This window comes from Elephantulus edwardii, unplaced genomic scaffold (assembly GCF_000299155.1).
Source record: "Elephantulus edwardii isolate Elephantulus edwardi_28Jun2011 unplaced genomic scaffold, EleEdw1.0 scaffold00209, whole genome shotgun sequence".
NCBI classification, from domain to species: domain Eukaryota; kingdom Metazoa; phylum Chordata; class Mammalia; order Macroscelidea; family Macroscelididae; genus Elephantulus; species Elephantulus edwardii.
Window position 1 is genome coordinate 4,387,526 of NW_006399959.1, and position 14,397 is coordinate 4,401,922.

At 42.7% G+C, this 14,397-nt stretch overlaps 2 pseudogenes; both read right to left on the reverse strand.

Annotated features, from left to right (window-relative positions):
* The window catches only part of LOC102844703, a 4,343-nt pseudogene extending 1,659 nt beyond the window's left edge, over nucleotides 1-2,684 (reverse strand).
* Nucleotides 2,685-2,813: 129 nt separating this feature from the next.
* The window catches only part of LOC102845107, a 16,841-nt pseudogene continuing 5,257 nt past the window's right edge, over nucleotides 2,814-14,397 (reverse strand).

Here is a 14,397-nt window from a genome sequence, read left to right on the forward strand (position 1 = left end):
TTTGTGGAAGCGGGATTCCGATTGTGGTTGCTGGAGAAGAGCAAGGACCGTTCGCCAAGTCACCGCCGATGGCTCCGAACCTCCGGAATGAAGGGCGTGAGTGTAGGTGCCTTGGTTGGGATCTGAACACGGGGCGGGGCGGTCCCCAGAGCTCAGGGGGAGGGCGGAGGGGAGAAGAGGGCAGCAGCGGGAGGGCGGCGTCGGGGAGAGAATCAGGCCCCCAGGGTCTGGGAGCCGAAGCCTGCTTTAAATCCTTTCATCCTTTCCACGGGATGGGATCTTGGGATTCTCCTCATTGGCCAACAACGGAGTTCCTGGTGAATGTTCAGGGCTGGAGTTGGGCTGAGCACTCACGTCGTTCGAGGGCCTCAGTCTCTTGAGGACAAGAAGGAGGAGCGTTTTTTGAAAAAGATTTTTCTTTTATTTCAGATTGTCACAAAAGTCTAGAGAGATCTTGATTTCCGTTCTTTGAGTAGGCATAGTGGAAGACTATGTTCAGGGAAGATCGTGAAGCCGGCTACCTAACACTCTAGCACACTCAACTTTTCCCTATCATTCCGTCTTATTAATGTTTATCCTGTCACGTCATGAATCACAGTCATCTTCATTGGCAAGCAGAGTTACTGGTTGCTAGAGCTAGTTTCCATATTCACTCACATCTACGGATGTCCTCTGTGAAAAGATCGAAATTAAAATGGCCCCTGTAGTTCTCAGCTGAATTAAACTCAGGTTTCTATAGTTCTCAGCTAAGTTAAACTCAGGAATTTTTCCACTGTCTCGGGTAGAGCCCCACACCCAGTTGTATCCAGGGCAACAGTATTTCAAGAATGGCTAACTAAAGGGCAGAGCAAACAAGCAGAAGGGCAGAGCCAACAAGCAGATGTTGTTTCTCAACTGATAACCCATGTGCCTTTGTTTCCCCGACTGATAACCAATGTATCTTGTGCTTTTCCACTGCCCTGGAGTTTGAACTCATTGTATACTTAAGAATTTGTGACACCACCCTATAGTTAAAGATCTATCTAACTGCTACATGTGCTACGTGACTGCCGCAAGTGCTACGTGAGAATATGCTGTGTAAACCCTGAGCGAACACTGAACCAATTAATTCAAACTGTGCTTTCATCACCCAATGAGAAGCTGATACCCAGTTGTATCCCCCTAAAGTGTATAAAAAAACCCAACTTTGTCTGCTCACGGTCGGCTCCTCTATCTCCTGCGAGAGATACGGGTCTGCCCAGAGCTCCGCAATAAACCTCTTATCTCTTGCTGTTGCATCAAGCCGGTGTCTTGGAGTCTTGGGTCTTCGCCGTCCACTCCGGACAGGACAGGACCACCGGTTCGGGGGTCCTTCACTCTGGACCTTCAGGACGAGTGGGATGTGTCAGAAAACAGACTGTAGACAAATGGTTGAGAGGAAAATCATTGTGCGGTGTAAGCTTGCAGTGAAATCATAAGTAAAAAGTTTAACAAGGACAAAATTGTCTCTGTGTCAAGTTCATTTTATTCCCCGTTCCACAAGGGCACCCACACACACCCACGCGCGCCTGCGGGGGCACACAAACACGTACACACACACACACACACACACACACACACACACACACACACACACTGGTATGTAGAAGCTCCTTTGGGTGAGTGTAAGGTAGGACTAGGTTGGGGTGCCAGTGTCAACTTAGAGCCTTCATTTAGCTTTGGAGAATCAGACTGAGCAAAAAGAATGTTTAAGTGTCAGGATGAATTTTTCCAATTTTGGGCTCTTGTCGTTCACAAGTGCTCTCAGAGGGAGACCTGAGCGACCTGAGCGGTCCCCGCTGCCACTTGGATACAAGGCCAGCTGTGGTCAGCAGGGTCTCAGCAGGCTTCCTCCACTTTAGAGCCAGAGACAACTTTTGCTTCAGTTTTGTTTCCCCGAAGAAGCAGAAACCCTTGGCTCTTAGCAACAACAAATAAAAAAATGTCAAGTTCTACTTTAGAGAAAAAGATATCCAATCCATTTATTTTTTTTCTCTAAAGTTTGTGTACAAATAATAATTGGCCTCAAAATGTGAGGAACTGCAAAGTTGCAATTTAAGATCTGTGGAGTAGAGGACAATGATGAGCAACGATCCTTGGCCTCTTTCCACATCCTTATAAAAAACTGACATTAAAGTAGGAATTCCCATTTAATCAACGTCTTCCTTTGTTACTTCTGTGTGTAAAAAGAATAAACTCCCTACAGGACTTCTGGAAGTTTGATTACAGTTAGATAGTAAAAAGAGCAGACATGAATTTTACATCTATGTTTATCAGCAAGAAACTGAAAAAAAAAAAACCAAAACACCCAAAAAACAACAACAACACTTACAAGCTGTCCATACTGGGTACCATCCAATGACCAGTTACAATTGGCCAAGAAAGGAGGCCAGGGGGTCATCAGGCCTCTGACGCTTCATTCTATAGGCCTCCATTTCCTCTTCCGTTGGTTCCCGGGTTTCATAAATGCTATTATAAGGCCGCTTCCTTTCATCGACTTGCATGATCTCCTTGACATGAAGAAGGCGGGCCCCTTTCAAGTTTTCATGTTTTTCTACACTATCACTCTCTGAATTGCTCTTTCGATGCTGCTGCTTCTTTTTCTTCTTTTTCTCCTCTTTCAGTTTTTTCTGATGCATCTCCATGAGGGCTGGAGGTTTCCTCATGGATTCTCCTACAGCTGCATTGCTTGGTGTACATTCCCCTGAATTAGCAGTCTCCTTCCCGGCTTCTCCAGTACAGTAAGAATACTTCACAAAAGAGTGACAACACTTGTATCCCCATCAGCCTTCTTGCTAGTAAGAGCCCCAGATATGGGTGTGATTGTTGATCTTTCTGTCCTCCTCATACGTGGAGCAGGCCACAGCCCGCTGCTGGCCTTTGAGGACTGCTCCGTGTCTGGAGTACTCCACATATTCCTCAGTCTGAGCTAAAAGCAGTTCAGCTGGCGGAGCGTCCAGGTGTTCTTGGCCGCCATACTTTTCCAGGATGCTTTCTCTCTGCTGTTCTTTAGAAGTCGAAACTGCACTGAAGGCATTGGTATAAAATTAGGCACCAGGAATCGATGGGACACCAATTGACATGATCCAAGTAACAGATGCAGCACTGGATGTGCTCTGAAGTCTATGGCAGGAAATATGTAGGACAGTTGAATGGCCAACTAAGTGAAAGGGATCCATATTTAATCTCATTCCAAGGCAAGGTGATCCCACAGAGTGTGGCAATTTTCAAACCAGACAATCAATACCACACACAAGCAAAACACTGCTGTAGATCATTAAAAAATGGCTAGAAGAGTAACTGACAGAGCACTAGTGGAAGGTGAAGCTGAATTTAGAAGAAGCCATAACACCAGAAATCTTACTGCCAAAGTCAGACTGATCTTGGCTGAAAGCAAAGAGTACCAAAAATAGTTACTATTTGTTTTCTTGATTAGTGAAAACATTTGACTGCATGAAGCATAACAAATTGTGGCTAACGTTGAGAAGAATGGGCATCCCAGACACTTGATTGTGCTCATTCAAACCTATACTTAAATCAGAAAGCAGCCATCTGAACAGAGCAAGAAAACACTGCATGGCTCAAAATCAAGACAAGAGAAAGTCAGGGATGCCTTCTCTTTCAGGAAGATCTCAGAACCAATGGAAGCCGCCTCACATTTGCAAGTGCACCTGCGAACTTCTCACTGGCATGAAAGGGGAGTCCAGTCCCTATTCTCAGGTGAATTAGATGGGGTCAGGCTTGGAACTAGCAGTTCCTGGCACAGAGAGAGATCAGTTTGTAAGCCTGTGTGATCAGGGACGAAGGAGAGTGCATGTCGTATCTTTCAAAGGATTCTCCTAAGCAAACATGAGGGACTAGGAAGGCCCTGGACAGCACAGGGAGCCCATCTGACTAGTACTCACAAGATGCCAGGAAATATGCTGAAGATGAGGAAAACTAGAGTCAGAGAAGAAGGACTTGGAAACCACCTGGGAGGCTGGGGCTAGGCTGATGACTGAAGCCCACTCATGTTTGGAAGAGGCAATGTGCACAGGTGGAAAAGATCATGGACTAATAATAGCCAGCTACACTCAGTTTCATCTTCACTCAGCCCGTTGGAGGCACGGAACTGGGAGCCAGGAGCTTGATCTGACACTTCCATCATGTTTAATATGGATGACATTTCTACTTTATACAGATTAAAGATTAAAGGAGTTATTATATTCAGTGCACCCACTGGAACTCCAGAATAAAATGCAAAGAAATTCTTGCTATACTTCTGCTAGCTTCCACTCACTCTAGTTCCCAAATATGTTACTAATCGTTTCCCACCCTGAAAAGTTCAGGCTGAACTTGTGTCTAGAAAACTATTGAAAAAGGAGTGAGTGCAAGGGGAACTGTTTCCCCAATAACAACCATAGTAGCAAACACACAGCTATCAACCCACCTGGTCCTGTACCTATTTCTATGAATCACTAGGTCTAATGTTTGTTGCTTATTGACTCGCAGACTTTAGTCACTATGGTGGGGTTTATTAGGCAAATAAGTTGCAGAGTATCAGAAAAAGCAAGTCCAGCTGAATCCAGCACTCCCAAACCAGATTAACAGGAAGACACAATTCCTCAGTTAATTCAGAACACCTTCTCAGTTAATAATTGAAAGTCCAGGTTCAGTTCAGCATCACAAATACACCTCTGGTTTCATGAATCATCCAGGAAACTTAGACCAGTTACAAGTCAGCTTTCCTTTCAGTTATCCAGAAACCAAACCTTTAACTGTGGCTCCATCTCAGAGTTCCTCTGGATACATCTTGCCACAGTTGCTTCACAGCGTTCTGCCTCAGTCTCTTCACCATTCTCTCCCCCTTCCACCCCTTTCCACTTTTTCTTTTCCAGTATGGAAAGCACTCTGTTTTATTGGTCTCCAGCTATTACTTTCCAAAACTTTATGTTACCTATTGAGGTAGAAGAAGACTATGTCCCCAGTAGGGGCTAACATTGTGGGCAGAAAAGCCAATTTTTAAGGTTTCTATCACCACAAGAATATTCGGTTATGCCTAGCCCTCCTACTAGGTAAGCCAAGCCCTTATCTCCTGAGACCATTTTCTCAAAGGTCTCCTGCGTGACGTTCCTGTAGTGCTCCTCCTGAGCAGAACCCTGGAAAGAATACAATGCATGACCTTAAACATGGCTCAAAAGAAAGGTACTTGACCATGCCTACTTAAAAAATGAGAAGGAATGTATGTACCATAGCAGCCTAAGCATCAGATCTAAGAAACCCTGGAAGAGAAAATAATGGAGGAAAAAGCCAAGAGTAAAACTACAGTTCCTACTGCAGTACTTCTTCTCCAGACTAGAAAACATTTGGTTTTTCACTTCTATATGTACTTTTATAAAAGTTGTACACCTCTGTGGGTAAACTGTATGTTTTGAATGGAGAACATACAAGAAGGTTTGGAGGTTTTCCCCCAACCTCTCCAAATTATTTTTTTACTCTCAAAAAAAGTCTTTTTTTACTCTGTGTAAGTGTCCAACATTCCCAATATTTAAGTGAAATCTAGACATTCAAGGGGGAAAACAAATGAAAAAAGAATTTGTTGCCACTGCAAATTTGCAAAAACATGAATACTCAGCCCAGAAGTTGACTGTGTGATTGATGTATTCAGAGAAAGAGTCACACTTCCGTCATCTCCCAAGAATTCTAAATTTTGGGTATAACACTCATTCAGTGGGTGAGTTATTATGAAAAGGGTAGCCCTAACATATCCTCTAAAGGTAAATTCTCTCATGGCTTAGAAGAAAGAAGTTGCACTGCCAATATAAAGGAAAGCAGTTCAAGTATACTAGCTGCTCTGAAGTACAAAGATAATCTTTTCTCATAGGATTTACTAACTCTCAAAATCCACTGGAGGGTCAGCTAGGGGTCGATTCCACTTAGATGGTTCATAATAACAAAGTATGGAAGTAGAGGGCGTTCTGGTGGCCTACTCTGTAGGGAACTCTGCTGCCATGCCAGAGGTGGCGCCTTGCTGGTGGTTCAAAGCCACCAGAGCAATGACAGGAAAAAGATGGGGATTCTCCTCCTATGGGATTTACAAGTTATAAAACGTGCTGGAGAGCCAGCTATGAGTCAGGTACAGCTCAGCAGGAAGGAGTTTGAGTTTTGAGCTGTGCAGAACTAGAGGCTCAAAAGAGGAAGCCCTATTATCTTCTAGTCCTATGACCTTCAGCAAGTTGTTAAGTTTTCCTGACACTTAGCTCTTACCTAAATTCTCATCAGGAACAGGGGGAAAAAAGAATCAGGTTTACACATCCTTCATGCTGCATCATGTGCTTTATAAAACACTGCATTTCATTCAAAGTATTCATCAAGTTACTGTTCTTTTTATCTTTTGAGTTCACTATATCTCATAACAATTCCTTGAATTAGGATGGGGCTAGGGAAAACACAGGGTGTTAACAAATGAAGGCACAAATTTTTCCAACTCTCCTGAGAACTATAAACTCATACCAAAGCTGAATGACACCCGGGCACCAGATATACAAATAAAAATATTTTCAGATGCAATGTAGCCAATCTTTTAAAACCAGTGAGAACTTGATAAAATAGCTAAAGAAGCAACAGGAACACAACACACGCAGAGCAAAGTGAGCATAAAGGATGATTCCATTTTATGGACAATGCTACAAAATGCAAACAAATCTATGGTGATAGAAATAAGATCAATAGGTGCCCAGATATGGAAGGAAAAAGGCAGAGAAAGACAAAAAAGAGCAATTGTAAATGCACAAGAGGAAATATAGGGGTGATGGACATGCTTAACATAGTTACAGCAAAGACCAGTGGATGGCTTTATGGAACAGAAATTTATTCCATTCCAGTTTAGAAATTTAGAAGTCTGAGATCGGGACACTAGCTCCACAAAAAGGGGTTTCTGTCAAATGTGGGGGAAAGATCTTGTCCCTTATCAATATGTGTGGGCCTGGTATTCCTTGGCATGCACTCATGCTTTGGCCACTCTTTGCCCCAGACCTATGAAGGTCTCTTACAGGACCCAGATGTCAAGTATGTTCTCCACTCCTGGCCGTTTTGTTGCTGTTAGGATCCATTAAGTTGAATATAACTCATCGTGACCCTATGAATAGATCTGAATCCTGTCCTATCCTGTGCCATTTTCGCAATCTCATTCATTTACTCCATTGCCCATTTATGTGTTAATCTACCTGGTTGAGGGTCTTCCTGTCTTGGATCCAGAGACCCAGTGTGAGACAGCTGACCTAGGACTGCTGCCCCATTCAGCTAGAGGCAGGGGCATATGTCCAAGACGGTGGGAATTTGGATGGGTAGGTATGTAACTGGCAGCTCTGAGGGAGCTTTTAAGCACTGGTCTAAAGCTGTAAGGCTGAAGGGCCTGCAAACGCACTTTATACGTTGACATGACTGAGAAATCATATCCTAGTGCAAGATATGAGTTGGAAAGAACTAACTAGTAAACCACATAATTGTATGATTCTGTGAAGTGTGTGCAGTTATTGCTATGGACTTCAAACCCTAGAGAACAGTAGGACTGGTGTTGGAATTAGAAGTAGGTGCAGGATGGCAGACTTATCAGACCTCATGGGAATTACTTTTGTGTTGTGGATACTCTTGATTGAGACACTTTACCACTGTGGAGTTAATCAAGGTCAGAAATGGCTGTCCATCCCTGTGCTGGCCTTGTTCTTTGCACTACCCACATTTAAGGAGTGCACTGAAGACATTTTCGTAGTGGCCACATGTAGGGAGTAGACTGACGATACTCCAATGAGGGAGCTGAACTCTTTTGGGGTTTATTGTGAGAAAACACATTTTTAATGCGAATTGAAAGAGGGTGAATATTTGAGACACATAGGAGATGAGTGAATCTCCCGAGTTTATTTGAAGGGCACATCAAGGTCACTTTCTCCCTACATGTCAAAGAGCACACTTGAGCTCCCTGGTCCTCTTTATTGGTTTGAGTGCTCTATCAGACATTGTCTAAATCCTAGTGAGAAAGACCTGAGCTGATGTTATTCCTGTGAACAGTAATTACAACATCTCTATTAGAAGACATTAAGGAAATATGAAGTTCACTCCAAGGGCCTACACTAACTTCCAAGTTAAAAAACAACTGTAGGTTGTCCCTTTTCAATCTATGAAAGTACACATGTATAGAGCAGATGTAATTCTGCAGGTAATTTTAAAAGTTCACTAGTGACACAAAGACAAGTGTTAAAGAAGTCCAGCTCCGGAGAGAACTTCTTCCCCAGATGGGATCTCTGATGTTCATCAGAATTTGAGCTCTTACTGAAACATTTCCACAGCAGTAATATATTAACTTTCCTGATAATCCCCATCATGGTGAGTATGGTTGTGTGAAATGTGAGTAGTTTTTGCAATGGATCCAGATCCTGAAGTGCACCAGGCCTGGTGCTGGAATTCGAAGTAGGTGGAGTAGCATGAGGGTATGTCGAGCCCCTTGGGAAATTATTTTATGTTCTGTATACTAGTGTTGGGGACACTTCCACATTGAGGAATTAAGTAAGGTCAGAAATAGCTGTCCATCCCCAGAACGACTTAATTCTCTGAATTACTCACATTTAAGGAGTGCACTGGAGATATATTCTTAGTGACCACATGTAGGATTGAGTCTGCCTACCAGCTGAAGAGGGACCTCAATTCTCACCTCAGGTCTTTTGTGAGAAAAGCTATTTTCAATATCAATCAGCATTTCAGACACAAGTGATATAAGGAGTGAATCTACAGAGTTTATTTGAAGAAAGGGCACATCAAGTTCACACTGTACACAGATGCATAAGAGCACACATGAGAGCCTTAGTCCTCTGTATCTGCCTGAGCTCTGTATCAGCAAGACATGCTCTAGAATCTTACTGATAAAGGGCTGAGCAGATGTTATTACTCAGAATAATAATTACAGCTGTCCAGTTAGAAGACACAAAGACAGCGTAAGTTCACTCTGAGAGCTCAACTTAAATTTCAAGTTCAAAAACAACTGTAGATTCTCCCTTTTCAATCCATGACAATAGCTAGAGAAACAACAGGTGACATTCTGCAGGTGATTCCAAAAGCTCAATATTTGCCACCACAGAGACACAGACAAGGGCTAAGAGAGTCTGGCTGTGATGAGGACTTCCTTCTTAAATGGGATCTGATGTCTGTCAAACTTCAGCTCCTGTTGAAACTTTTCCCAAAGCAAGGAGATTAATGAGTTTATGTATTACATGGATCCTCTGATGTCTGATAAAGTTGGACTTATGAAAATCTTTTCATAGATGGGACATATATAGTATTTCTCTGTATCGCCAGAGTGATGTATAAAAAAGCTTGAGCTGTCAATGAAATTTTTCTCAGAGACGACATTTGTAGGGTTTCTCACTTGTGTGCACCTGCTATTGTCTATTAAAATCATAACTCTGACAAACTGTTTTGAAAGACAGAACACAGTGTTTCTACTTTGTGGACTTGCACATGTCTATTTAATTTGGACCTCTCAATGAAACTTTCAGAGAGGACATTTATCGCGTTTCTCCCGTGTGGACTCGCTGGTGTCTATTTAAGAAGGACCTGTTGTCAAACCTCTTTTCACAGAGAGGTCATTTATTTGGTTTCTCCTGTGTGGACTGACTGGTGTCTAGTAAAGTGACTCGCCTGAGTGAAACTCTTTTCATAGAGAGGACATTTATAGGGTTTCTCCCCTGTATGGGCCCGCTTGTGTACATTTAAGTTGGATCTGCAGCCAAAACTCTTTTCACAGAGAGGACATTTAAAGGGCTTCTCTCCTGTGTGGACTCGCTGGTGTAAATTGAAGTAGGCCCTGTTGCTGAACCTCTTTATATACCAAGGACATTTATAGGGCTTCTCTCCTGTGTGGATCCGCTTGTATGTATTTAAGAGGGATCTGCAGCCAAAACTCTTTTCACAGAGAGGACATTTATAGGGCTTCTCTCCTTTGTGACCCAGCTGGTGTTCATTTAAGGTGGACCTGCTGCTGAACCTCTTGTCTCAGAGAGGACTCATATGTGGTTTCTCTCCCGTGTGGATTTTCTCATGGGGGCCTAAACCAGTTAAAGTCCCTGAAGCCTTTCCCACAGTAATCACACTTGCAAGGCTTCTCCCTGTGTGGATTCTCTGATGCTTCACAGAGTCTGAACTCTGCTGAAAGGCTTTCTTGCAAGTGGGGCACTGAAAATACATCTTTCCAGTGTGAGTTCTCTGGTGAAACATAAGATCAGAATTTCTAAAGATGGTTTTTCCACACTCTCTGCAGGAGAGGAGCTTCTGGGTGATCCCAGATCTCAAACAGTCCTTCTGGGGGACCTCTTGTTTCTGCTTGAGAAACAGCTCAGACAGACTTCCTGGCAAAGATTCACACAAACACTAGTAGAATTGTTTCCCAGAAACCTTCTCTTGAGGAGAGAGCAGCTCCAGTCTCTCCTCATCTTGGAGGTGTCTCTGTGCCTTAGGGAAAGAAGTTCCTTCTCCAAAACATCTTTGTTCAGTTTCACTGAAGGAGTCAATCAAAGAACCGTGTGTGTGTGTGTGTGTGTGTGTGTGTGTGTGTGTGTGTGTGTGTCTTCTGAGATATGACAAGGGGTATCTGGAGGCTCCTGGTCCCAACAGGTTTCCAAGCTGAGGTTCTCTTGGACATTCTCTTGTCTATCTCCTAAAAGAAGAAAGAAGATCGGAAATATTGCAGTAAATTTTACACTCTGTTTTCTCCTTCATATTGACAAGTAAAGAGCATTACAAAATATGAGCTCTTATGCACATCCATGTTTATTGCAGCTTTGTTCACAATAGCAAGGAGTTGGAAACAACCTAAGTGCCCATCAACAAACGAATGGATAGAGAAGCTGTGGTATATTCACACAATAGAATGTTAAAGCTGTGGTATATTCACAAAACAGAATGTTACGCTGCATTGAAAAACAAGGAACTCATGCAATATTATTCAAAATGGGTGACCCTGGAGGACATTACGCTGAATAAAGTATCTTAGTCACAAAAAGATAAATACTGCATGGTGCTACTGTTGTAAAACAGGACTAACCTCAGGGTTGGGGGGAGACTGAGAAAGATGGGTTCAATAATGTATACTGCATTGAAACAGATGAGGGAGAAAACTGTTTAAAAGGGATATGTGATCAGGTATTTTTGTCATGACAGGAGTCCAGAGCGAAGGCTACATAGTGGAGTGGACCTGAGGGGAGGGATTGTAAAACAATGAAAGAATTTGTCTTCTACTTTTGCAAGAGGGTATTTTAGTAGGGGGGATGGCTGGAGGGGAGAAAAGTGCAACAATGAATGAATGGAAATGAAAAAAAAAAGAACATTTCACACTGTCAGCTTGGGGGTAAAAGTCCTTCAATATGTGAGCCTGGCATTCCTTGGTGATGTACCTGTGTCTCGGCCACTCATTGCCCTAGGCCTGTGAGGTTCTCAGCACAGGACTCAGATCTAAAGTATGCTCTCCACTCCTGGCTCTTTGTTCTTGGTGTTAGTAAAGTTCTCCTACTCTAATTTGCTGCCTTTTATTGCTCACATGAGTGGTTTCAAAAGAAGATTTGTCTGATCACAAGTCTTTTGTACCTTTGTTCAGGACCTAGATTCCCTGATTCTAAAGGGCAATTAGAAAAACATTTTGCCTTGAGAGGACTTGAGGAAAGACTGAAATTCATGCTTCTCTTCAGTTTTATTGTTTGTGTTATGCTAGTGAGGCCCTCTTCTCCACTGCACTTCTGAGAATGCACTCATTTCAGTCCTCCTAACCAGCAGTCAGGAAATAAAAAGAGAAACTGCACTGGGGAAGCCTGCTGTCAGGGACCTTTTCAAAGTGCTAAAAGAGCAACAATGTCAGTCTAAAGGCAAAGGTCCAGGTCACGGTCTTCACAATCACCTGCTATGCAACAGAGAGCTGGACAATGACTGGGATGACAGAAGCAGAATCGATGCCTTTGAGTTGTGGTGCTGCAGAAGAGTACTGAAGATGCCATGGACTGCCAGGAGCACAAAGAGTTCTGTCTTGGAGAGTGTGAAACCTTGTTTTTCCTTGGAGGCAAGGAGTTTGAAGCTCTGTGTAACATACTTTGGGTACGTGGCCAAGAGGGACCAGTCCATGGAGAAGGTTGAAGGGACAGCACAGGAGAGAAAGACCCTGGATGAGATGGACTGACAGGGTAACTGAGGCAATGGAATTAGGTGTGTTGGAGTCAATGAGACTAGCTTAGGACAGGGCAGGGTTAAGGCTATGAGTTGCAGGCGACTTGTCAGCAGATGATAACAAAAACAATTACTCGTGAATGCTCAAACATGGTTCGGAGGCAAATAAGTCGAGAAATCTAGCTCAACTGAGACGATGCATGGAGAAGTGAGCCTCCTGAGTCTTGGTCGCTGATGAGCCTTTCCTCCAGTAGGGCAAGATGCTGGGGAGCAGTAATCACTGAAGTGAGAAACAGCAAGTTTTAAGAGTCTAGATGCTCTCTTCTTTCATTCCAAAAAGGGACTGATTTAAAATTTTTTAAAAATCAGAAAAACATTAGCAAATTAGAAGTGATACTTCCATTCAGAATTTTTTTTTAGATTACACTATTTACAAAGTTTGAACACATTGTTTTTCACAAAAGATCCTTGCCTCATTCAGAATTTTAAGACTTGTACTTGCATTACTAACAAAGTCCAAATCGCTCTAATATGCCAAAGACCTTCATCCACATATTCTCGCCCCAACTATTTCAATTTCCAAATCCAAACGGTCAAATGCAGATATAAAATGTTTGAAAATGCAGACACAGAATTTCTTAATCAGAGGGACTTGTGGACATGAACCTTGTTCCCTAACTTTCATGAGACACCACAATCTGAATACACTTTTTACTCAGACAGCCAGGAACCTAATTTGCTGAGAGCCCCCAACACCACCATGAATAAGATCGGGCCCTCACCTAATTCCGGCTCAGTGTCTGTGTCATCTCTGATGATGTGGCTCAGTTGCTCCTCTGTTCCTGAGGTTGAATTGTGAAGTCCCCGCTCCTCAGACACCACTTCAAGACTGGCCTCTGCCTCTGTTACTTGGCAGCTTTCAGATTCCGCCTCCTCAGGTGAGCTTTCCTGTCCCAGAACCTGGCTGCTGATCTAAAGACAAGTTATTATGAGTTAGTATGGAATGCTGAGTTAGGATTCCTCAAATCATCGTGAAGTCCAACTTCTACACCAGATTACAGGACAGTCCTTAGGAACAGATAAAAAGGAAAATTGTTTTAGCCAGCAGGTATTCCAGGTATTGATGGAAATATGACAGACTGGCCAACTGCTGACACAGAACCAGGCCTGCGAGACCTTCAAGACAAGTCTTTAATAAGGGGTTTCAACTGGAAAGTCTCTATCAATTAAAACTTATCCAAATGGAGTAAATCTAATTAGAAACACAAAGGATCTATTCAAAGAAAATGACAAAAGATTACTACAAAAACCAAAAAGAAACCTAAAGAAAAGGAAAATTACACCTTGTTCTTGAATACGGAGATTCAATATTGTGAAAATGACAATTCTGCCAAAGGCAATCTACACGTTCAATGCAATCACAATAAAATACCAAGTCTATGATTCAACAAGATGGAAAAACAATCTCCAATTTCATTTGGAATGTAAAGAGACCCCAAATAAGAAAAGAACTCCTTAGAAAGAGAAACAAAGTAGCAGGCATCTCATTCCCTGATTTCAAATCCTCCTACACTGCTGTGGTGGTCAAGATAGCCTTGTACTGGTACAATGACAGGTACATAGATCAACGGAATAGAACTGAGCACTCAGAAATCAGCCCATCTACCTATGGTCAACTGATTTTTGACAAGGAGATGAAATCAATTAAGTGGGGAAATGTCAGCCTTTTAACAAACGGTGTTGGTAAAACTCGAAAACTCTCTGAAGAAAACTCTAGCAAGACCCACACCTCACACCAAACATGAAAAAACAATTCAAAGTGGATCAAGGACCTAGTATTAAAACCAATGACTATAAACTTAATTAGAGAAAAGCTTGGGAAACCTCTAGAAGCCCTAATCCACAACATGAGTAGTATTCCAAGCATCCTGAAAAACCTACAACCAGGAGAGGATAAAATAGATGAATCCTTATAAGAATCAAATCAAATAAAAAAACCTTCTCCAACAGGGTAAAAAGAAAAGCCAGAGACTGGGAAAAAAATATTTGGTAATGACATCTCTTAAGTTGTACTGTCTCCAAGGGAAGTTGACGTGTCCTGTAGAACTCTTGTGTAGATTATGTTTTCCTTTCTGCTGTTATCCGAGGTGACCTTGCCCAGTGACGCCTCCTCCCTCCCTCTCTGGCCGGGTTTCGCTG